The sequence below is a fragment of the Scylla paramamosain genome, chromosome 2, assembly GCF_035594125.1.
Source record: "Scylla paramamosain isolate STU-SP2022 chromosome 2, ASM3559412v1, whole genome shotgun sequence".
Taxonomy (NCBI): domain Eukaryota; kingdom Metazoa; phylum Arthropoda; class Malacostraca; order Decapoda; family Portunidae; genus Scylla; species Scylla paramamosain.
The window spans coordinates 10,824,911-10,847,771 of NC_087152.1; the positions used below are offsets into that span (position 1 = coordinate 10,824,911).

Sequence of the window (22,861 nt, forward strand, 5' to 3'; positions counted from 1 at the left end):
TCTCTCTCTCTCTCTCTCTCTCTCTCTCTCTCTCTCTCTCTCTCTCTCTCTCTCTCTCTCTCTGGTCGCGTAATCTTTCTGTCTTTCTGTCCTCCTTTATCATTCTTGCTTTCTCTCTTTCAGCCTTTCAGTAAATACAGTTTCAGTTTAACTCTCTCTCTCTCTCTCTCTCTCTCTCTCTCTCTCTCTCTCTCTCTCTCTCTCTCTCTCTCTCTCTCTCTCTCTCTCTCTCTCTCTCTCTCTCTCTCAAATAATTTTCAATGGTATATTAAAAAAATACTTATCCTGATTTTTCCCTTCACGCTCCAAGCCCTCTATTATGTCCCCTATTGTAGTTGCGCTTCTTTGTTCACCCCGGACCCTTTCATATTTACCCTCTTCATTTCCTATAGCTCGCAAACCTCTGTAGCTCCATTGTCTTATCTTCCTCTAATCTCGTTCAGCGTCTCCACCAGCACAAGACGAGAGAGAGAGAGAGAGAGAGAGAGAGAGAGAGAGAGAGAGAGAGAGAGAGAGAGAGAGAGAGAGAGAGAGAGAGAGAGACGGGACGACACTCACTCTTCATCGTCCGTTACAACAAAAGGCCGCTTATCTCCAGATTAAGGGCAACTTCAAGCTGACCTGAGCTCCTCCCAGCCCTGCCCAGTTCTTCCCACCCCTGTCCAGTTCTGTCCAGTCCCTTCCAGTCCTGTCCAGTCCTGCCCAGCTCCTGTCCAACCCTTCCCAGCCCTTCCCAGTCCTGCCCAGTCTTTCCCAGCCCTGCCCAGCCCTTCCCAGCTCTGCCCAACCCTTCCCAACTATGTCCAGCCCTTCCAGCCCCTCCCAACCCTCCCCAGTCCTTCCCAGCCTTTTCCAGCCCTGTCCTGCCCTTTCTAGCCTTTCCCAGAGCTTCCCAACCTCTTCCAAGCCTTTCCCAACCCTGTCCAGCCCCTCCAAACAGTTTTCAACCCTTCTCACCCCTGCCCAGCAACTATTCAAACTTTCCAGGCATGCCAGCTCTCTTCTCAGCTCTTTCCAGCTCTGTCCACCTCTTCCTAGTTCTGCCCAGCTCTGTTCAGCCTTGCCCAGTCCTTCCCAGCTCTGTCCAACTCCTCCAACACTTCCCAGCCTCTTCCTAGCTCTTCTAGCCCTTTCCAATCTCTTCCCAGGCTTTCCTAACCTTGTTCAGCCCCTCCAAGCAGTTTCCAACACTTTTCAGCCCTACCCATCCCTTCTCGACCCTTCCCAGCTCTTTCAAACTCTGCCCAGCCCTGCTCAGCCTTTGTCCAATCTTTCCCAGTCCTGCCCAGCCCTCCCTAGTGCGTAAGCCCGAACTCACCCTTACAATCTGGTGCTTAATCGAAATCGTGGGTAATTAATCATTCAGTGTAAGTCTATTGGAAAAGGACTTGCGTGAGTGTTTAGCTTGACGGGGTGGTGGCTGTGAGGAAAGATGACTTGTTCATATGGAGGAGAGGCAGGAAAAGGATGATGGAGGGAAAGGAAGGAAACGATGATGGGAAAATGGAGAATGAAGAGGAAAGGTGGAGGAGGGAGGGGGAAAGAAAAAGGGTAGGTGATAATTGAACAGAACAAGAAGAGATGGAAGGAAGGAAGGAAGGAAGGAAGGAAGGAAGGAAGGAAGGAAGGAAGGAAGGAAGGAAGGAAGGAAAGGGTAATGGGAAAAGGAAGAGGGAAGAAGAAAGGTAATGAAGGAAGGAAAAATAAAGAGGGTGGTGATAAGGTGAAGGGACAAGAGTAGAGAGGGAAGGAAGGAAGGAAGGAAGGAAGGAAAGAATAAAGGAAAGAAAGTGATGGGAAAATGGAAAGTAGGAAGGAAATGAGAGTGAGGGAGAGGGAAAAGAAAGAGAGGGCTGATAAGGGAGAGGGACGAGAGGAGAGAAGGCACGAGAGGAAGGAATAGATCGGGACGGAAAAGAAATTAAAGAAAAAAGAGCAATACAGGGAGAGGGCGTGTTCCCTAGAGCAAGTCACGACACTGAATTATAGATCGCACAAACGAGACATCAGGGAAAGAGTGAAATTACTACACATTTGCCGAGGAGGAGGAGGAGGAGAAGGTCCAGTAGCGGCGGCTCCTACTCGAGTGGCCAGCATCAGGGGCAGGTTCTCATGGAAAGACCTAACACTCGTTGCCCACGGCCTGAGAACCAATGGATCGTTGCTAATAATGTCCCTCGTATCTCCAGTTCCTTCTTTTGCGCCGTGCCACATACCTCGCTGCGCTGGAGAGATAAGAGCTCCGGGAGAGTGACATCTGGAGAGCCAAATCCCATACCCTTAGTAGGAAAAAAGCATTCCCGTACCATATAAAAGGCTTTGGATCCTTTACCGTTCTGCAACCTGACCAGAGGAGATAGCGGCCTTCATAAAAACGAATTCAGGCTTTTATGTAATTCTACTTTTTTTTCCCTCCCTTCGTCAGTAAGATGTTCCAGTGAGACGTCCCCAGAAGCTCACAGGGCCGAGATCACACAGGACTAACCCCTCAGTGATCCTAAACGTAATAAGGGTGAATTTTCCCAACCGTATAGACTCCCATTTCCTCGGTGCTGAAGGACCCCCGGGACCGTCGCCGCTGACCGCACTCCCGCTGCTCCTCCCTGGTCACTCCGCCGTGTCTGCCTTGCTGCTGCTGCCCTCCAACATACCACCACCGCGCCGCCTGCCTCCCGCTTCGCCCTCCTCCTCCTCCTCCTCCTCCTCCTCCTCCTCCTCAGTCTTATCAGTCCGGCCGTCCATCTGCCTCTCGTGTGGCTGGTTCCTCTTCGTCACTAGCCAGATACCGTCCCCTGAGGCGCCCCGTGTCCTGCTTGGTGTGTGTGTGTGTGTGTGTGTAAAGACAAAAAAAATCACGTTCACATATTTTCTGTCAATTCCATCCACCTAAAAAACAAAATAGAAAAAAAAGCAGCACACAAAACTCCAATTTTCCAGGTCAACATTGGTGAACTGTACCTCGGAGAGTGGTGAATGCGGCGACCCGGTGCGCCCCACACAATGGCATTTACTGCCTCAAACAAAGGATTCATGAGTATCTAACTCTAGCACTCCAAACGTTTGTCAGGCCCACCGCGTCACACGTCGTGGTTATTCAAGAAGTTTCGCTCATCGCACCTAAACATTCTGCTGCCGCCCTGTGCCTCCAGCGTCGCCGCGCCGGACTGGCAGGAAGCAGGCGGGTCATCAGCGAGGGCAGTGCATATAATGATCAGGGAGGCGAATGGCATAGTTTCTTGAGTCGAGAATTCTGCTTTTTGCGGTCATCATCTAAAACTAGTCTGTATTTGGTTTTATGGACAAGTCTCGCGCGCCGGAGAGGAGCGAGCCGTGAACAGTCTATGCTGAGAAGTATTGATCACGCCACGTGCTGCTCGCCGCTCCGCTAACATCCCGCACTGACACTATAACGGAAACGCGACCCAGCCTGCCATTCCTGGAAATCTCAATGTCTCATCCCTAGTTCCCTTAATAACTCGCTCCCCTTTTCAACAGAGAAAAAAAAAAGACCATTACTAATTTCTTTATCGTGAACCTTCAACATCAAACACCCGCTCATACTTTTGACTTTGTTTTGAGGACTCTACTTGAGGGAGGAGAGCAGCACTTCACTCCAAACCGCATCCTTTCCGATGCTCAGCCTCTCTCAACATACTAGCATCGTCTGAAAAGAATGACCAGATTTATGTGGAATAATTTTAATAAACTTATTATAAATGTACAATGTTTCATCACAACCTTGCACTCTGCTCTGTGAACTCCTGCAGGAAGAAAAAAAATGCTTAGGCACGGTGCTAAATTTCCCTCTACTGCATGTGCGAATATATGGCGGCGTCTGTGGCAGCCAGCAGGAAGGGTGCATCAAGAATGACGTACTGACATGCACTATGCAGTATCTTATGTACCACCCAGCACCCTTGCCACACTGCGCCCCCTTGTGTGCGGTGTACCTTTGCAATTTTTTTTATTATTTTTTTTCCGCAATAGGAAAGATCAAGCTTCGTTGAAAAAAAAAAGTGTTGAGACATTATAATAACTAGTTATGGCAATCGTGATATGGGACATATTACGAGATACGCAAAACACAATAATAATAATAATAATAATGACAATAATAATAATAATAATAATAATAATAATAATAATAATAATAATAATAATAATAATAACAATAATAATAATGGGACACAATGAAGAGCTTACGACAGATACATACACAACAATAATAATGGTAATGCCACCTTTACTTCCTTCGCAATGTGGTAGTATCTCTCAACAATAAGGAAAGTCAAGCTTCATAAAAAAAAAAGAGAGACTATCAAAACATGTATTAACGAGCCTTATCTATCGAGTGGCACGGGACACGGCGAATCACTCAGACAGACAGATAGACACAAAGATAATGATGGTCCTTCGCAATCTGTTATTTCTCAACAATAAAGGAGGTCAAGCTTCAAAGAAAAAGAAAACTGTCTGAGCATGTACTGACCAGCTGCGTCTGTACAGCAGCATGGAACACGGCGAAAGACAAAGAAAAATATACACACACAATAATAAAAACAGTAATACCGCCCTTACCTCCCTCACAATGTTATTTTTTTTTTTTCCAAGAAAGTGTCTAAACATGTTCTAACGAGCCTTATCCATCCAGCGAGTCGCATGAGACACTGAGAAAGGCAAAGACACATACGCACACGCAATAATAATAATAATAATAATAATAATAATAATAATAATAATAATAATAATAATAATAATAATAACAACAATAATAATGGTAATGTTGCCTCCACGTTTGCAGTGCATGTGTCTGGGCACTGCCACATCCCAGTAAGAATGGAGGCAGCTCGAGCCGCCATGCGGATGGCCTACTAATGCTCGGCTTCCGTGGACGTACAGGTATTGGGCGTCATTTTTTTCCCTCCGCTCAAATGAATACCGAAATTTTCAGGGAGTCATTTGGGGAGAAGTCAGGAAAACAGAATGAGATGATAGTGGCGCGGCTCGTCCCTCGCATCCACTCAGCCAAAATTAGTCCGAATAAAAAGGGAACTGCATCATAAAAACACACAACATACACTAATTCTGGCCTGAAAACACCCAGAAAAAAAAAAAAGCAAAAAACAAACAGCATTATTAACCACGCAAAAAAAAAAAAGAGATAAAAACAAAAATGCAAGCAAAGTACAGCGTGCCCTAGAAGAACAAGCTACTAAACGAGGCGAAGATGCAAACGACTTACAGGAGAGGCAGGGGATGCAAGGCAGAGGCACGGAGGCACGCAGGAGGGGCGAGCAGCAGGGCCAGGCTTCCCGCACAGCTGTAGATGGAAAGGTGAGCATCAAGCCGAGGTTCAGGTGCAAAAACTTGGACGTGAAGGTATAAAGTTACACCATTTCTCAGCATTGGGACCTGAGAGTATTCAGTGCAGGTCGACTTTCATTTCAGCTGATTTTCTGTTGGGTTAAAACAAAGTGCGGCTATTTAAGAAGTGTTGGTCGTAGATTGTTGGTATCTGAAAGCTTTTTTTTTTTTCATATTTTAATATTTTGTGTTGCGTTAAAGTAAGTGTGGCTATTTAAAAAGCGTTGGTCCTAGAATGCTGGTATCTATAAGTGTGTTCTTTTCATACTAGGATTTCACATTTTCTTATTTTTGTGTTCCGCTAAAACAAAAGTGGTTATTTTTTGTTCCGCCAAAACAAAGCTTGGTTATTTAACAAGTGTTAGTCCTAGAATGCTGGTTTATAAATGTGTGTTCCTTTCATATTAACATTTCACATTTTCTTATTTCTTTTTGCGTTAACGTGAGTGCTGCTATTTAAAGTGTTGCTCTCAGAACGTTGGTATCTTAATGTTTGTTGCTTTCATACTTGCATTTCATATTAAACAGACAGCAAGATTAGTTTTTCATTACAGTGAAGTTTTTAGCCTCAAGAACTGGTGTGTGTAGGTCAGACGGCCTGCTGCAGTTTCCTTATTTTCTTATTCTCAATTTCTAGTGTAGCGGGTAATCGAAGAAGTTTTAGTTTGCAACTGTAAGTCCTTATTAGGGTGTTGTAAAGGCTCTTTAACTTTGATATCGCTGCCAACAAATTAACTTACCTCAACCTCCCCTGGTTGCACATGTGGTAGTAAAATGTACTGCTGCCCTGCACTCTATAAGCAGAAAGGGGTGGGAGAATTCCATTATCTTAGTTAACTCTGTGCAAATAGAATTGATGTAGGGACTGGCGGAGAGCTAGGGAGGCGAGCCTTAGGAACACAGGACCATGACGGGAACAAAGTAAAAGTGAAGATGAGTTCAGAGTCCCCTTCTTAACGTCACACCTCACGGAAATTAATATAGACAAAAGCATAAAACCAATGAATCCAAAACATGAGAATAAACAACCGGGGAGAGGCTGTGCAATGTAATAGAAAGCGATGACGAAATACTGCGATATACAACAACACAAAACATTAGAAGGAAATGTAGAAAATCATTAAAAGCATATACAAGGAAGAATAAAATAATTAAAGAATAGTGCATCAATTTGTAGCTAGTACAGTATTCAGAAGTGGCTGTAGAGCGAAAAGAAAAGTACCATAGTGTCTCGGGTGTTACAGAGCCATGTGCCAAATAGGACTAAAAGTTTTAAAAGCATGATCTCTTAACTGATGCTTCACGAGGATATCCAGACGAGCAGAAGCCAAATACAGTGTTCTTCATATCCATCATATATAACTCTGAGTGCAAGCCTACGAGTGGAAAAAATACTGGTGCCGTACGGTCCGTTTAATCTTCACATGAGAAACCGTTTCTTTAAGTTATGTACATATGTTCCTCAGAGGTCAACGTTTTGGAATCGTAACGTATCAGCCAGTAGAAATAAAACCTTAACTCAGGAGAAGTACCACAACCACGAGTTCATTACTGGTAAAGGCCAGAATGACGTAGCAATGCTCTATTTGTTTTGTCATAAAGGCATCTTGTGTTGTTCTCTCGCACATTTTAGTCACAATATTTTTCTCACTCAAGCAAAATTAACAAATACTGTTACACGAGAACACTCTGTCCTTTACTAGCGCAACAAAAATAAATAAATAAATGACCTTAAATTTGACTTTTTTTTTTACTTGGTATACTTTTTTCCAGATACGTATATACTATACATAAGTTTTCTACAAATTAATCACCTTGCGAGACGCTGAGTTTGACGAAACTGTTCTTTGCTTATTCATGAACAAACTGTACGAACTTTCAGCAACGAGGAGCTTGATGTATACGACCCCGGCATTCCTTCCCCGTAGCAACGCGTCCTAATATTCAAGACAAGGAGGAAGGAGGGAGCTGTACTGACGACTGTTTCACGAAAATAACCATTGACTTGATGAGAATCTGCAGAGATCATTAGTGTGTCCTTCCACGATTGAAGCTAACAGGCAGCATGGTGACAGGTCAAGTTATTCACAGCCACAGTTCCCACCTTCGATTTCTTAACATTTGACACCTGAGCGGAGTTACTCGTTCAATATTCAGGACATTCGTAGCCAGTGCATTGGCCAAGTTGCTGATCCCCGTCATGCCGAGGAATGATAAACTAACCATTCAAGAATCTCAAACTTTAGATAATCCTTTTCTGATTACACTCTTTAAGGACTGGCAACTTCAGCAGGTTTTTTTTTTATGCCCTTTTTTTTTTTTTGTTTCCCTACGTCAGAGTCCCTTTAACTCACACGAAAAAAAAAAAAAAAAGGAAGGAGTCGATGGGCTGAGTTGGCTAAGTGTCGTTTGTTGGTTGTTCTTCCTGGCCGAGGCTCCCAAGTAAACGTACGCCGGACTGACCCAATAAATCAACAGCCACCAACACTAAGACTAACAAAGACTGGAGGAGTCGATGGGATGAGCTGGATGAGTGTAGTTTGTTCTTCCTGGCTTAGGTTTAAACACACGCCAGACAGACCCAATAAATCAGAAGCCACCAACACCAAACATTTCACCACAGACGCCAGAAATAAAAATATTAAATCTCCCTCTAATATCAAGCAACAATATGCGTGGAAAATCAACAAGCGTAAATACTAATCCGCTAACACTAATAAAGCTTTGTTATAATGAAATTATCTCCAGGCATACACCGTAAAACGTTTACCAGTTGTTTTTAATTAGATTTGTCGATAAAATACATTGAGTTCTGGGGACAGGACAGGCAGCGCGCGCCATACTGACACACTTTGGCATTTTATTCAGGATGAGAGAACAAACAATAAACAGGTTCATAGGTAAGTGATCTAATAGAAGGATAAAGTAAACCAATTTCGTGCAGTCAAGCTGATGACGGCCTTGTTTTGAGACATGTAGCGCGCCGGAGACACCTCCAATTCACCTTTGTAAACCCACATCCTCTCCTCTTACCTGTATAGCTGCATAGCTGTTTAAATACACAAGCAGGAATGCTTGCAGCTAAGGGATAAACCATGAAGGTACGCGACTCCGCCAACATAATAGGATGAAAGTACTAATGGAAAATAAACTCCAATTTAGGATGAAATGACGCTCAAAAGTACTCGAAAACACCAAGACATTCTTTACTATCAAAGTTACGCTAAAAGTAAATGGAGAGTCTGAGGGATGGGTGAGGGTGATCTTCCCTTAACTGCACTCATCTGCCAAATCATCAGAGTCAATTCCTATACTTTCTCTTTTATTCTTAGTAATCTAAATATATGTGAACTGTACGCATAAAACAAGGGGTGTTTAGGATAAAATGGAGAATCTCAGAGATGGCTGATCTTTTCTTCACTGCACTCATCTGCCAAATCATCAGAGTCGATGCGTTTACTTTGTGTTTTATTCCTGGTAATCTAAATCTGTGTGAACTGCACGTAACTAAAATTCACGTGCGATTAGTGTTTCCTGATTCGGAGACAATCCTCGTCAGCTGGAGACTAAATGTACAGCCTCCGCGGCGTCGCCAGGGACAGACTGGTACCGAGAACAGGCTTAGTGCCGGTCACCTGACGCAGCCTGGGAATGGACAGCAATACACCAGCGCAGACAGCCTGGCGCCATGCTGCACAAGACCCCTATAGCGCCCGTGATTACAACACGGTCCCCTTCACTCAGTTTGCAGAGTTCATCTAGGAAATTAGTAGACAACTTTGGTCTTTTACAGTCCGGTCACAGCGGACAGCGGGTGCCGGTCCCCGCTCTGGTGTCCCTGTAACTTAATTCTTCACACTCAGCGCCGGGCCGCCGCCGACCCGTCAGCTATTTTCAATGTCGCCCCACATTCGCTCTGATTCAGCTATTAACTGATGATATGCCGGACGTTTCCCTCCAGATGTTAACCGAATCCTCATAATTTGCTTAATTGCAGCAGTGGAGAGTTTGGAACATGAGCGCCCAGCAGAAGTTCACGGGTTCCATGGCTGCGTGGCGCGACGCCTGCATCGCCACCTGCCGCTGCTGACAAGATGCGTCCGGCATGCAACGCCAGAACACACTTACTTTGCCTCAGTTTAGCACCACACTCAGACAGGCACAATTAATTAATATTACTTTACCATAATTTAGTGTTATATTCAAACAGGAAAAAAAAAATTCATAAACAAACACACACACACACACACATATAACATATACACATTGTCATGCTGCTATGTAGACAGACAGATAGATAGACAGATAGATAGACAGATAGACAGATAGACTGACAGGTAGACAGACAAAAAGACATAGATAATAAATAAATAGATAAAGAGATAAGAGCTCTTTTGGAATTATCTATACAGACGACTTCCTTCTTTTTCTCATTGACACCCAATCACTGATCACGTCTGACACTGAAACTTATCCTTTACCAAGAAACACTCAGCTCTTCATGAAGAGTTGCGTCTTGAACCTTCCCGGCCATTCTCCTGCCTCCCGCACTCCGCTGCTGCAGTTGTGTCTGTGACTTGCCGCCCCTGCATGGCATGCGTCCACCTTCGCATGAGAGCAAACTCCATTCACAACGCTATTGATCAGGACTGAGCCAATGGTTATTCCGCTCATCGCCTCCCCTCCTTTACTTAAATGTCACCAGTATTTCACTCGTAGTCAGGTATGAACATGTCTACATGAGCGTACGAGCGTACACACACACACACACACACACACACACACACACACTAAATATCACTCCACCATTGCCATTCCTCTGCCTCACCTCCGGCCCATGAGGTGCCGGAAATCTTATCGCTCGAACAAATTCCATCTCTCATTACTCTGAGCCGTCCATGCAGCCCCCCGCCAGGGTACCCCGCGGCGAACGGATGCAGCGAGGTAATGTGGTGGAGTGTGAACGTGCCGCCAGGCCTGCCTGAGCCAATACAGGCGGCGGGAGGGGCTGATGCCCCCGGCGAGGCTCCGGCAGGATGGCCAGATTATGCAAATCCAGACGCAAGTCAACTCCCAGACACACTGCCGACGCCAGAATTTGCACATCGAGATATTAAAGAATGCTTCACATTATTTATATATATATATATATATATATATATATATATATATATATATATATATATATATATATATATATATATATATATATATATATATATATATATTCGTCTGTTTCTTCTCACACAATACGGAATTCCTTAGTTTCGGTTTAGTCTTCACATTCTGCCGTGCACACCGTTAACATTGTTCACTAATGATAATCACCTTATCGAAAAAGGTGAAATGTAAATTGTGGAGTGAAGGGTCTGGATGCCACATACGCGTAAAGCTCTCCACATAAGGAAGCAATTAATCTATTTTCATGAACTTGCTCAACCAATGTCAATAAGGAATCGCTATTCTTATTATCGGTATAATTTATACAGAGAAAATATATAATAACCTACTTTATAATAAGTTTCTCCTGTTTAAGTCTTCAAGAAAATGTGTTTTGAACAAAAATAATCATCGGAAGTTGCATTAAGTTACACAAAGGTAAGATCACAGATGAAACATGTAGTACCGAGAAATTCAACCATAACACAACACTCAGTACAAACTCTCCCCACGAACTTGATATCAAAGGAAGGGATGCAGAGCAGGGGAACGCATTTGGTAAATTAAGATTATCAAAAGCAATTTCTCTTATCAAATTAAACGAATGACATAAGGTTCTGAGCTTATGAATATTAAACGTTTAGACCAAAACCGTTTTAGAGCAAAAATAAAATAAAAACTCATAATAAGGAATGGAGAGAATACGAGAGGAGGAAATAAGACTTGAAGAGCACGAAATTAAGACGCTTTTACTCGGGTCATTCTCCGTCCTTGTCACTGAAAGGAAAGAGAGAGAATAGAAGAAAACAAGAAACACACAAAGGAGAAAAGAAAATGAAAGAAAGAAAGAAAAGTCCATGTCACTGAAAAAAAAGAAAGGAAGAATTCAAGAAAGAAAGAAAAAGAAGGAAAGAAAAGAAAGAAACGACCATGTCACTGAAAAGAAAGAAAAAAGAAGGAAAGAAAGAAAGGGAAGAAAGAAAAAGAAAGAAATCCATGCAGCTTGTTATGCCTAAAACTGACACCAGACGAATATTAGGTTTAAAGAGTAGCAATTCAGGAAAACAGAACTAAACAGAGAAACGAGATCAGGCATTCTCGGGGGCGCTACGCAATAAAGGAAAAGGGAGAGATGAGTAAAGTACGCACGTGCCGGGAGAGGCCTGGGTCCTGCACTAAACAAACAATCGGTAATGTTAAGAGCGTTCGGTTTGTCTGCCCGTATGCTTGTATGTTTATCTCTCTCTCTCTCTCTCTCTCTCTCTCTCTCTCTCTCTCTCTCTCTCTCTCTCTCTCTCTCTCTCTTTCTCTCAAACACACACGAGGGCAATTCAAGGACAGAACTAACGCCAGTCACCGAAGAACCATTGATATCCTGTAATGAAAAATGACGACGTTTCAAATATCCCGATTCGATCAGTAGTCATGGCAAGAAACCTGTACATGAGGAGGCAGAGCGGGTGTAGCAAGCCGATTTGCTCCCGGGATGTGTTCTTGCGCCACATCCACACACATTCTGCAAGCAGTGTAGTCTGTCATGTTGCCAAGATGCATTTTTTTTATTATAGCCAATGGGTACCTGTAATATTACATTTTATTACGCATACAATTACATTCTATTACGCTACACTTTTTTTTTTTTTTTTTTTGTGTGTGTGTGTGGGGAAGGCGAGGACATCTTTCTTCCTATTTCTCTAACATTAATCTTTCAAAATATGTCTGGTATACACATTTTGAAAATTTCATTAACACAGCGGCACCTGCGGATTTTAAGACCCTCACGAGTAACACATGCGTGATCCTCAGGGAATGAAAATGATCCTTGTATCCGTTGCCCTTTGAAGGCTGCAAGAGGCTGGCGAAAGGCAATGCGACTCACAACGTGTAAGCCTCTTACTCGTACCTGGCGTCCTTTTCAGCACCGAGGTACGTTGTGTATATACATACATAACTCCTGGCTGCACGTCCTCACTGTACCTCCTGGCTGTTGACGGAGTACAGATAACGCAGCCTTAAGTCTCAGCGACACGTCAAATTCCAGCCATCCTTTCATCCCTCGATGCACTAGGTGTCCCAAGAGTAGCGTCTCCGTTCCGACACGTCGACTTTCCAGACATTTCACTAAGGAATTCCTTCTCTTTTTTCTCCTATGTGGACCGAGTGCATAGTGTTTTCGCTGTCCCCTGTGGGTGCTATAAGTCCCTTACTGCACTAGGTGGTCTAAGGGCAACACATCTCAGTTGCCCCAGTCAGGTGCTCCAATGTTAGTATACCAGGTAGCCTGAGGACACGTGTAACGCCAGCCGGGGCCATCCCTCGAGGCGACCAGAGGACAGCCATCAATGAAGCAAGATGTAAGGACCACTTTTTTAGTGTCCATTGCACTCTGCCCGACACAGATATAAAGGACTAGTAACGAGATTTTCTCTTGAAAGCCGCGAGACCCTTGACAGAAAGAAAGGAAGAGAAAAGTGGTGGAAAATAAAAGTATACTCGTACAAATAATAAAAAACGATGAAAGAACATCTAATTTGCGACTTGCATCCACGCAGTGCCGCCTCAAGCCCTACACAAACCTGCTCTCCTTTACGCACACATAGAGTAGTTAAATCTTACATTCGCACTGGTGCTCCCGCATACCTATTACAGCTTTAAGCCGCGAGAAAATGTTGGGTAATATATCATGGTGAATGTATAACACTGTTACTGCTGCTACTGCCAGAACTACTAAGGATTGCAAAGGTGATGACGATAATAATAATAATAATAATAATAATTATAATAATAATAATAATAATAATAATAATATTTTTATATTTTTATATTATTATTATTATTATTATTATTATTATTATTATTATTATTATTATTATTATCATTAATGATAATAATATGTTTAGCACTGTTGCTAGTGCTGTTGTTGTTGTTGTTGTTATTGTTGTTGTTGTTGTTGCTAAAAATTAAAATTTTCATTATTTTCTTTTTATTATTTTCATCATCATTACATTATCATCATTACTATTACCATTACAAACATCGTCATCATCACTATTACCACCACCATAAGTGAGAACCCCCCAGTACCACCACCACTACCACCACCACCACCATTCCAGGGGCAAGGTGAACACGGCTGAGAACAACGAAATGCGGCACGATCGACTTTTGGCAGCGAAGCGAAGCGAGGCCTGGCGCAAGATAAACTAATCATGTTCCGGACTGCCTCACAACGCCGCGTGGGTTTGCAGCCTTTGCACACTGCAAGCGTGAGGGGACCGAGGTGGATGGAAAGGGAGAAGGAAAGAGAAGGAAGGAGGCTAGACAGGGAGGTAAGACCGGGGGAAAGTCAAGAGCATTCCATCCCTCCCATCCCCTCCCATCCTATCCCATCCCCTCACTCCCAGACACCATTAAGACACTCGCCCGCTATTACCTGCACAGTCTCACCCCCTCCTCGCCTTCCTTCCAATCCCTTGCACGCCTTGGAGCCACAACGAACACAACCAGATTATTCTCCCGAACCTCACCATTTCTTGTCGAGGGGCAGGAGTTAAACACGCGCCCGCCCGCTGACCTCTTGCTTCACCACAGCCTCGCCTCCCCAAGGGTTGTGCCTGTGCTTTTGTTTATAGTTTTAGGTGCGTGCGTTTCTGCGTTAGGGATTATTGTGCCGGAATACTGTTAGTCTTGGGAGGAGAATGAAGTCAGAGAGATAGACACGCATTTAGACAGTCATACAAGCATGCAAACAGACAGATACTAAAAAGATAGGCAGAAACAGACATAAATATAAAGGCCTACAGACACACAAACTGAGTGACAGACAAACAAAGAGAAAGATATGCAGATACAGAAAAAAAGAGAAACAGACAGAAAAACACAGACACGACCGATTTCACAGTCGCTTCCTTTTGTTGTGATCATTACCAATGTGTGGTGATGTCCACCACCAACAACAAATCCGATTTCACAGTCGCTTTTCGCGGCGTCATTTTTTTTTTTTTTTTTTAATCCTTACCAGAAATTGGAACCTCTGGTAACACTGGCTTGGGAGTTGCTGGGCCTCCCCAGTGGGGCTTACCGATTTTTTGCAAATAGCACAAGTTCTTATCCTCTTGTAGTTGTATTATTTCCTAAATTATATATTAAAATTATTTAACAGCACAGCAATACTTCCTAGGCTATAATAGTAATATGACTGAACTTAAGAATTTGGATGGCGGCGTGAACTCACTTCACCAGCTGGCAGCTGATGAAAACATCACTACCTGTCACCCTTATTTCATTTGCTACCCCTCCTTGGTTAGACTCCTTTAATAATCTTGACTTACGCGTAGAGTGTATGGAATTTGTCACCTAAGACAAATATTGAAGAGTATTTAAATAACATTACGGTTTCTATCAGAGGGCTGGGTTTGGTTAGGCTACGTTTAGATTAATTCAGTTCATTAATTCCATTGATAATCCTTTCATTATGTAGATTGTGATTTAAAAAAAATCTTAATTTTGTCTAGAAATAAATATATCTAGTCACTCCTCAAACTTAATAGGCTAAGGGCCTTTTTCACAATCGCTTCCTGTTGTGATCGTTACCAATGAGTGGTGATGTCCGATTTCACGGGCGTTTTTTTTTTTTTTTTTTTCGCGGCGTTGTTTGTTTTGATCCTTACCAGAAACAAGAACCTTTGGTAACGCTGGCTTGGGAGCTGCTGGACCTCCCCTATGAAGCTTACCAATGCATTTATTTCCTGCAAATATCACAAGTTCTTATCCTCTTGTAATTGTCTTATTTCTTAATTTTACAATTATTTAACAATACAACATTTTGTAGGCTATCATAGTAATATGATGAAAAAAAAAATTCAAGAAGAATTTGGATGGCGGCGTGAATACACTTCCCCACCTGATGTAAACTTCACTACCTGTCACCCTTATTTTATCTACTATACCTCCTTGGTTAAAAACTGTAATAATTTTCACATACGCAGAGGGTGCACAGAATTGGTCATCAGACGGCTAGGCTTGCTTCCGTGAGGCTAGGTTCAGATTAATTCACTTCATTAATTCAAGTGTTAATCATGATTGAATGTTAATCAAGTGTTAGATCATGATTGAATGAAAAAGCAGCATATTTTTGCTGAGAAATAAACAATCACTGACTCAAAATTAGTAGGCTAGGGCTATTTCCATAAAACCCGAAATATTTAAATCTAACATTGTACGAGTACAGAACTGAGGAAGAGAGAAATAAATCATTTATGTGCCTAGTTGGCATACGCAGAGTTTGCCGAATGTTAGGTAGATATTCAAAGGGAAGAAGTTAAATCTCTAAATGTAATTATGTTTGCAGTGGATGGATATGGCGTGTTAAAGGCATCAGTAATGTAATTCAATATTCCATGCCTTTCTCTTTCTTTTATTGCTGGCGTAGTCAGTTCTTTTGTCATGAATTGACTCATTTAGTTTAATAAGGGGTCTCCGGCAAACCAACATTACCGAATCAGAGGTATTCGTTTTGTTATGATCATTACCAGGTTGGGGATCATAGAAACCACGAAAACAACGATTGTGAAATCGGATCGAGGTGTTGGTAATGCCTGATACCAGGTTGGTAAGGTTCTTGCGACTGTGAAATTGGCTCTAAGATTATTTCCATAAAACCGGATATATTTCAATATAACAATGTATATGTAAAACAATGAGGGAATATTTCAATATAACAATGTATGTGTAAAACAATGAGGGAGAGATGAATAGATAATTTATTATGCGCCTGGTTGGCAAAAAGCAGAGTTCGGTGAATGTTAGACGGATATTCAAAGTAAAAAATTTAAATTACAAAATGTAACCATAATGATAATGGATATATGATGTACTTCCACGCCTTTCTCCTTTTTTTTCTTTTCTTTTTTTTTTTTTTTTTTTTTAGTGCCGGTATGGTTACTTTTGTGAAGAATTCACTCCTTTTCCCTAATGAGGCCTCTCCGGCATACCAACATTACCGAATCAGCAGTCTTTGTTTCGTTATGATCGACACCACGTTCGGGATTACCAAAACCACGAAAACAACGACGGTGAAATCGGATCGAGGTGTCGGTAAAACCTGTTACCACAGGCTGGTGAGGGTTTTCGTTGGGAACGTTAAAAAGCGACTTTGAAATCGGCCCTAAGGCCTTATTCACAGGTCTTCTGTTCCATCACTTAAGGCTTAGTTTTCTTTATTTCATCATTTCAGGTGTTCTTCACAGGTCCTTCGTTTCATCACTTCTTTTTCTTTGTTTCATCACCTAAAACCTTTTATACAGGTCCTATATTTTATCACATTTCTTTGTTTCATCACTAACGCCTTCTTCACAGGTCCTTTGCTTCATCACTAAGCCTTCTTTTCTTTATTTCGTCACTTACGGCCTACTTCACAGGTCCTTTATTTTATCACTTATCTTTGTGTCATCACTTTACAGCCTACTTCACAGGTGTTTTGTTTTATCACTTCTTTGTGTCATACCTTAAGGCCTATTTCACAGGTCCTTTATTTCACCACTTCTTTTCTTTGTATTATCACTTAAGGCTTACTTCACAGGTCCTTCGTTTCATCACTTTAGGCTTCTTTTCTTTATTTCATCACTTCTTTTCTTTGTTTCATTGCTTAAGGTCTTCTTCAAAGATCCTTTGTTTCATCATTTCTTTTCTTTGTTTAATCATTTAAGACCTTCTACACAGGTCCTTTATTTCATTGCTTTTCTTTGTTTCATAACTAAGGCCTACTTCAAAGGTCCTTTATTTTATCACTGCTTTTATTTGTTTCGTCACTTATGGTCTTTTTTTTCACAGGTCCGTCCCATCACTTTAGTCTCCTTTTCTTTGTTTCACCACTTATGGCCTTCTACACAGGTCCTTTATTTCATCACTTCTTTTCTTTGTGTTTCATCACTTATGGCTTTTTCTATATTTCATCACTTCTTTTCTTTGTTTCATCGCTTAAGGCCTACTTCACAGGTCCTTTATTTCATCACTTGCATTGCACTATTGTCCTTCTTTTCTTTATCATTCATTTATTTTCTTTATTTCATCACTAAAGGCCTACTTCACAGGTCCTTTATTTCATCACTTCCTTTCTTTGTGTCATCACTTAAGCTTCTTCACAGATTTTATTTTCATCACGCTCATCACACTTAAGGTTCTATATACCTTTCCCTTTATTTTCTTCCCTTTACCTCCCTCTTCTTTTTATTTCCTTACCCAAGCATTTATTTATTTATTTATTTATGTTTAATATTCTTCTTTATACTTCCACATCCAATCTTCTAATCACCTTTTCCAGTTCATTCTTCTCTGTACTTCTCTACCCAGTCCTATGACCACTTTCTCTATCTCATTCTTCTTTGTACATTCTTATTCTACGCTCTAGTCACCATCTCCATCTCGTTCTTCTTTGTACTTCCTTATCCTACGCTCTGATCGCATTCTCCATCTCTTTCTTCTTTGTACTTCCTTATCCAACGTTTTAATCACTCTCTCCATCTCTTTCTTCTTTGTACATCCTTATCCCACGCTCTAGTCACCCACTCCATCTCGTTCTTCTTTATACTTCTTTATCCAACGCTCTAATTACATTCTCCATCTCTTTCTTCTCTGTACTTCCATGTCCAGTGTCCATTCCTCCCCACTCTTCGTCGCTTTCCCTGGACGTGCTTGGTATTTTGCTTCTTTTGCTTCCTTACAGAGTATCTATTTCACACCACTCTAAGTTGCTTTTCATTTAATTTATTTTTACTGTTGTCGTTATTTCATTTGTTTTCTCTTTCTTCATTTAATTTTCTTGTTTTTTTTTTTACTATTTTCATTATTTTATTAATTTTGTTTCTTTATTTCATTTTATTATTTTTACTATTTTCATTTTTTTGTTCGTTTTTTTTATTTATTTATTTGCTTTTATTATTTTTACTGTTTCTTTATTATTTTATTCGTTTTCTATTTCTTTATTTTCTTTTATTATTTTTACTCTTCATTATTTCATTCGTTTTTTTTTTCTTGTTGACTTATTATTTTTATTACTTTCATTATTTTATTCGTTTTCTATTTCTTTTGTTTACTTTTATTATTTTTTTATTATTTTTTCATTATTTTATTTATTTTTTTATTTCTTTATTTATTTTTTATTTTTTTATTCGTTTTATATTTCTTTATCTAGTTTTTTTATTTTCATCATTTTATTTTTTTTTTATTTATTTAATTTTATTATTTTTAGCGTTTCCATTATTTTATTTATTTTCTATTTCTTTATTTACTTTTATTATTTTTATTGTTTTTTATTATTTTATTCGTTTTTTTTTATTTATTATTTATTTTTTTATTATTTTTATTATTTACATTCTTTTATTCGTTTTCTATTTCTTTATCTAATTTTATTATTTTTTTTCTTTATTTCATCACTAAGCTGCCCTTTATTCATTTGAACATTAAGGTTTTCTTTGTTTTTGTTTTTCTTTGTTTCATCACTAAGGCCTTCTTCACACGTCCCTTATTTCATCGCTTCTTTTCTTTATTCTATCATTTATTTCTTTTCTTTGTTTCAACACTTAAGGCCTTCTTCACAAATCCTTTACTTCGTCACTTTTTTTAATTTGTTTCATCACTTAAGGCTTTTCTTTCATTGATCACTTAAGGCCTTCTTCACAGGTCCTTCGTTTCTTCATCTGAGACTTTTTTTTTTCATAATTTAATGGATTTTTGTTTTATCATTTCAGGCCTTCTACACAGGTCCTTTATTTTACCACTTCTTTTCTTTGTTTCATCACTTTTTTTCTTTGTTTCATCACTTAAGACTTTTCTTTATTTCTTCACAGGTCCTTTGTTTCATCAGTTCTTTCCTTTGTTTAAACACTTGAGGCCTTCTATGCAGGTCCTTTATTTCGCCACTTCATCTGATTGTTTCATCAATTTAGCCTTTCTTTCTTTCTTTCTTTCTTTCTTTCTTTCTTTCTTTCTTTCATCTCCAAGAAACCTTTTCTTCGTTTCAACACTATAGGCTTGTTTTCTTTGTTTCATCGTTTAAGGCCTTCTACACAGGTCCTTTATTTTATCACATTTCTTTTATTTGTTTTATCACTTAAGACCTTCTTCACAGGTCCTTTGCTTTATCATCAGGTCTTCTTTTCTTTGTTTAGTCACTTTAGGCCTACTTCACAGGTCCTTTATTTCATCACTTATCTTTGTGTCATCACTTAAGGCCTACTTCACAGGTCCTTTATTTCATTACTTATCATTGTGTCATCACTTAAGGCCTACTTCACAGGTCCTTTATTTCATCACTTATTCTTGTGTCATCACTTAAGGCCTACTTCACAGGTCCTTTATTTCATCACTTATTTCTTGTGTCATCACTTAAGGCCTACTTCACAGGTCCTTTTGTTTCATCACTTATCTTTGTGTCATCACTTAAGGCCTACTTCACAGGTCCTTTATTTAATCACTTCTTTTCTTTGTATAGTCACTTCAGGCTTTCTTTTTCATCACTAAGCAAACTTTTCCTCATTTCAACACTATAGTTTTCTTTTCTTTGTTTCATCAATAAGGCCATCTTCATAGATCCTATATTTCATTGCTTTCATCGCACTATAGTCCTTCTTTTCTTTGTTTTATCATTTAAGGCCTTCTACACAGGTCCTTTATTTCTTCACTTCTTTTTTTTTTGTTTCATCACTTAAGGACTTCTTCACAGGTCCTTTGCTTTACCATCAGGTCTTCTTTTCTTTGTTTAGTCAATTTAGGCCTACTTCACAGGTCCTTTACTTCATCACTTATCTTTGTGTCATCACTTTAGGCCTACTTCACAGGTCCTTTATTTCATCACTTATCTTTGTGTCATCACTTTAGGCCTACTTCACAGGTCCTTTATTTCATCACTTATCTTTGTGTCATCACTTTAGGCCTACTTCACAGGTCCTTTATTTAATCACTTATTTTTGTGTCATCACTTAAGGCCTACTTCACAGGTCCTTTATTTCATCATTTATTTTTGTGTCATCACTCAAGGCCTACTTCACAGGTCTTTTGTTTCATCACTTATCTTTGTGTCATCACTTAAGGCCTACTTCACAGGTCCTTTATTTAATCACTTCTTTTCTTTGTATAGTCATTTAAGGCCTTCTTCACAGGTCCTTTGCTTTATCATCAGGTCTTCTTTTCTTTGTTTAGTCACTTTAGGCCTATTTCACAGGTCCTTTATTTCATCGCTTATCTTTGTGTCATCACTTTAGGCCTACTTCACAGGTTCTTTATTTCATCACTTATCACTCTGTCATCACTTAAGGCCTACTTCACAGGTCCTTTATTTCATCACTTATCTGTGTCATTACTTAAGGCTTACTTCACAGATCCTTTATTTCATCACTTATCATTGTGTCATCACTTAAGGCCTACTTCACAGGTCCTTTATTTCATCACTTATTTTTGTGCCATCACTTAAGGCCTACTTCACAGGTCCTTTATTTCATCACTTATTTTTGTGTAATCACTTAAGGCCTATTTCACAGGTCCTTTTGTTTCATCACTTATCTTTGTATCATCACTTAAGGCCTACTTCACAGGTCCTTTGTTTCATCACTTATCTTTGTGTCATCACTTAAGGCCTACTTCGGAGATCCTTTATTTCATCACTAATTTTTGTCATCACTTAAGGCCTACTTCACAGGTCCTTTATTTTATAACTTTTCTTTGAACCATCGCTAAAGGCCTACTTCACAGGTCCTTTGTTTCATCACTTATCTTTGTGTCATCACTTAAGCCCTACTTCACAGGTCTTTTCTTTGTATGGTCACTTCAGGCTTTTTTTTCTCATCACTAAGCCACCTTTTCTTCATTTCAACGCTATAGTTTTCTTTTCTTTGTTTCATTACTAAGGCCACCTTCATAGGTCCTCTGCTTCATCGCTTTCATCGCACTATAGTCCTTCTTTTCTTTGTTTTATCATTTAAGGCCTTCTACACAGGTCCTTTATTTCTTCACTTCTTTTCTTTGTTTCATCACTTAAGGCCTTCACAGTTCCTTTGCTTTATCATCAGGTCTTCTTTTCTTTGTTTAGTCACTTTAGGCCTACTTCACAGGTCCTTCATTTCATCACTTATCTTTGTGTCATCACTTTAGGCCTACTTCACAGGTCCTTTATTTCATCACTTATCTTTGTGTCATCACTTTAGGCCTACTTCACAGATCCTTTATTTCATCACTTATCTTTGTGTCATCACTTAAGGCCTACTTCACAGGTCCTTTATTTCATCATTTATTTTTGTGTCATCACTTAAGGCCTACTTCACAGGTCCTTTGTTTCATCACTTATCTTTGTGTCATCACTTAAGGCCTACTTCACAGGTCCTTTATTTCATCACTTATTTTTGTGTCATCACTTAAGGCCTACTTCACAGGTCCTTTATTTCATAACTTTTCTTTGAACCATCACTTAAGGCCTACTTCACAGGTCCTTTTGTTTCATCACTTATCTTTGTGTCATCACTTAAGGCCTACTTCACAGGTCCTTTATTTAATCACTTCTTTTCTTTGTATGGTCACTTCAGGCTTTTTTTTTCTCTCATCATTAAGCTACCTTTTCCTCATTTCAACACTATAGTTTTCTTTTCTTTGTTTCGTCACTAAGGCCATTTTCATAGGTCCTCTATTTCATCGCTTTCATCGCACTATAGTCCTTCTTTCCTTTGTTTTATCACTTAAGGCCTTCTACACAGGTTCTTTATTCCTTCACTTCTTTTCTTTGTTTCATCACTTTAGGCCTTCTTCACAGGTCCTTTGCTTTATCATCAGGTCTTCTTTTCTTTGTTTAGTCACTTTAGGCCTACTTCACAGGTCCTTTATTTCATAACTTTTCTTTGTGTCATCACTTAAGGCCTATTTCACAGGTCCTTTATTTCATAACTTTTCTTTGTGTCATCACTTAAGGCCTACTTCACAGGTCCTTTTGTTTCATCACTTATCTTTGTGTCATCACTTAAGGCCTACTTCACAGGTCCTTTATTTCATCACTTATATTTGTGTCATCACTTAAAGCCTACTTCACAGGTCCTTTATTTCATCACTTATTTTTGTGTCATCACTTAAGGCCTACTTCACAGGTCCTTTATTTTATCACTTATCTTTGTGTTATCACTTAAGGCCTACTTCACTTGTCTTTTATTTCATCACTTATTTTTGTGTCATCATTGAAGGCCTACTTCACAGGTCCTTTATTTCATCATTTATTTTTGTGTCATCACTTAAGGCCTACTTCACAGGTCCTTTATTTCATCACTTATTTTTGTGTCATCACTTAAGGCCTACTTCACAG

General features: G+C 40.0%; 1 long non-coding RNA gene across 3 annotated transcripts in view; it reads right to left on the minus strand.

The window, feature by feature from the left end:
- Positions 1 to 1,913: 1,913 nt before the first annotated feature.
- Positions 1,914 to 22,861, minus strand: part of LOC135109829 (uncharacterized) — a 94,080-nt gene continuing 73,132 nt past the window's right edge. For all 3 annotated transcript variants that reach the window (XR_010272930.1, XR_010272928.1, XR_010272929.1), the window contains 2 exons: positions 5,243 to 5,320; positions 1,914 to 3,664 (listed from right to left, as the gene is read on the minus strand). This is a non-coding gene — a long non-coding RNA (uncharacterized LOC135109829). The remainder of the gene's footprint in view (positions 3,665 to 5,242; positions 5,321 to 22,861) is intronic.